General features: G+C 43.5%; 1 pseudogene; it reads right to left on the reverse strand.

Annotated features, from left to right (window-relative positions):
* Positions 1-257: 257 nt before the first annotated feature.
* On the reverse strand, positions 258-1,700 carry LOC120883151 (annotated as a pseudogene).
* Positions 1,701-2,896: the final 1,196 nt, after the last annotated feature.

A 2,896-nucleotide genomic window follows, 5' to 3' on the forward strand; every position in this document is an offset into this window, starting at 1 on the left:
AGCACCGGCCCTTGTCTTTCCCTACTCACTTAGCTCCTATACCACTCTCCTGCCCTTCCCTAAATACTTCACCAGTGGCTTGGATGGAGAAGCTGATATTTGTAACTTCACAATAGGAAAAGAAAGGGTCTTCTTGTCAGTTTCATGAGTAGCACCTCTAAGACAGAATGATCTGCCTGTGTATACACTCCAATAAGACTTTTCCTCCTCAACCAGTTTCCATCTCCCAAATGGCAGCTTTGGTAGCTTCTTATTCCTTTGTTGGGAACAGCATTAAGCTCAGGCAGGGGAATACCTTGGCTTCTAAGTTCCAGGCATTCACAGCTTTTAAACAGTCTCTCTCAGTCCTCATTTAGGTTGCCAATGACATTTTTTGAAAGGATACAATATTCTGGACACTGAACCCAATCATCATTAGTTGTCCTTTCCTTTGTTTCACCGTTTCCCCAAATTTTAACAAAAATGATCCTAACCCATCTCCCTTCTTTCCCACCCCACCCCACCCACCCCAAATAATACACCAGTAATAGCCAAAAACTACACACATGCCACGCTGTAAAAATGCAGAGTTAACACTATCGGGAAGAAGGTTATGTGGGTTGTGGAGATGCTCTTTGAAGATCTACAGTATCTCTTGCTCTCCCACATCCCATTCTACGTTTTGTCCTTCATAGAACGCCCTTTGCTTTTTTTTTTTCAGCAAAGTTCAGAACGGGTTGCCTTGAAACACTGACCCTCCTTCCCCTCCACCAGGATGGGTGTGCAAACTGTACAGCATGGAGTGGCTTTGAAGCCCTGGGCTGCTGTAGGGCACAAAAACTATACTGGCTCTTCAAAGGACATCTTCTCAAGCCACCTTCATGGTGTCAAGACAAGGAGAACTCCTTCTTTCCCCACTTGAAACGCACAGTCAGATGTGACAGGGGCTGGTATTCAAGAAAGTTAATTCTTATCATCTTTTTTGTCATCATCCTCTGAGGGGTAAGAATGCCACGTCAGCCTTTCCTCATAGAAGGATATGACAACCTGCGGACCCTTGACATTGGCTTCCTTGGCAGGGACCAGATCAGCCTCATCAGAGTTCTTCCATTTCATTAGGAACATGAGTTCTCCACTGGAGTCCGTAGCTCCAATAATCCGCTCTGGTTCCAAACCCCGGGCAAAGCCTCGTGGCTTTTCTGACTCTTCTTTCTTCTTCTTTGGTTTGCTCTCCTCCCCCTTATCTTCCGAATCAGAATCAGCTTCGCGCTTGCCTCCCTCAGATTTATCTGTCTCGTGTGCTGTTTTCTGTGACTGCAGAAACTCAGCAATGAGGTCAGGGCAATCCAGGTTCTCTTCTGGTTCCCATGTGTTATCCTCATCTGAGAACCCCTTCCACTTTAGGAGATACTCCACCTTCCCTTTACCACTCGACGGTCTAGAACTTTTTCCACCACATATTCTTCTTCCTGTTCTTCTAGCACCTCCTCCACTTTCTTCTTGTTTTGTTTTTTCCCCATAGTGCCCGCCAGCTTTCTGGTATAAAGGATGACGCTGCTCAGAGCAGCGCCCACGAGCCCGAGAGGAATCGGTGCCGCGCTACTGGCGGGTCTTGTTGTCCGGCCGGCCGGGGGAGTGGCGACCAGAAAAGCAACAAGCCGGGTGACCACTGTCGAGCCCCCTCACTGAAGCGGCGTACCGCAGGCCCCTGCCAACGGCCCTCCCCCTGGTGATCAATTCTTAATGTACACAAATGTTGGATCCTATTGTATACCTTAAATGAATATAATATTTTCTGTCAACTACAATTTTAAAAAGAATAAATAAAACCATAAATCTTGTAAAAGAAAATAAAATAAACTGCATCAAAATGTTTTATTAAAAAAAAGTTTCTTGTCTTCTTGGAGAAGAAGAAAACTACATATAGGATGGGGAGCTTACATTCTAGAAAAGAAAGATGAATTATAAAGAAAACTAAATTATTGTCTAAATTGCCAGTGAACTAAAAGGCAAAAAAAGAAAGAGGAGAAGAAGAGGAGAAGGAATAGGGAAAGTAAACAGGAAAAGAAGAGGCGAACAAGAAGCTTTTACGTTCTGAGGTGACTGATTCTGACTATCACAAGAATATTGAATAGCTCTTAATATTTGTGTCAGAGAAGAGTTTATGTGGAATGCAGGAGATCCTTGAGGTGGGATCCATCTTTTAATACTATGTTCTGTGGTAGAAATAATAGATGCCCTATATAATATTAAATATATTATTTCCAATATATGTATAGATGTCTGTTATACACATTCATTCTATGGAGGAAAAAATAGAAAAAGGGGTTAGGAAACCACAGGGAAGAGTGAGGTTGCTCTTTAAATAAGGCAGTCTTTAAATAGAGTGATCATGAAAGGTTTCATTGATTCAGTGGCATTTGATCAGAGACCTCGAGGAGAGACAATGAGCTGTATTAATATCTGTGAAAGAGCCTTCCAAGAGGGAACAAATATGAAGTCCCTGAAGCAATGATGTATTTAGCATTTTCCAAAAATAACAGGAAGCCCAGTGTTGCTAGAATGGAACGAACCAAGGGTTTTAGGGTAGAGAGGTAGGCAAAGTAGATTTTTTAGGTGTTTATAGGACTTTGTAAAGATTTGGGGCCCTAATCTGAATGAGATGAGAGGAAAGTGAAAGTTGCTCAGTCATGTCTGACTCTTTGTGACTCCATGGACTATATAGCCCAGGGAATTCTCCAGGCCAGAATACTGGAGTGGGTAGCCTTTCCCTTCTCCAGGGGATCTTCCTGACCCAGGGATCAAACCCAGGTCTCCTGCATTGCAGGCAGATTCTTTACCAGCTGAGCCACAAGGGAAGCACAAGAATACTGGAGTGGTTAGCCTATCCCTACCCATGCGTGAGATGAAATGAGAT

Source organism: Oryx dammah, unplaced genomic scaffold, assembly GCF_014754425.2.
Source record: "Oryx dammah isolate SB20612 unplaced genomic scaffold, SCBI_Odam_1.1 HiC_scaffold_24, whole genome shotgun sequence".
In the NCBI taxonomy this organism is placed as follows: domain Eukaryota; kingdom Metazoa; phylum Chordata; class Mammalia; order Artiodactyla; family Bovidae; genus Oryx; species Oryx dammah.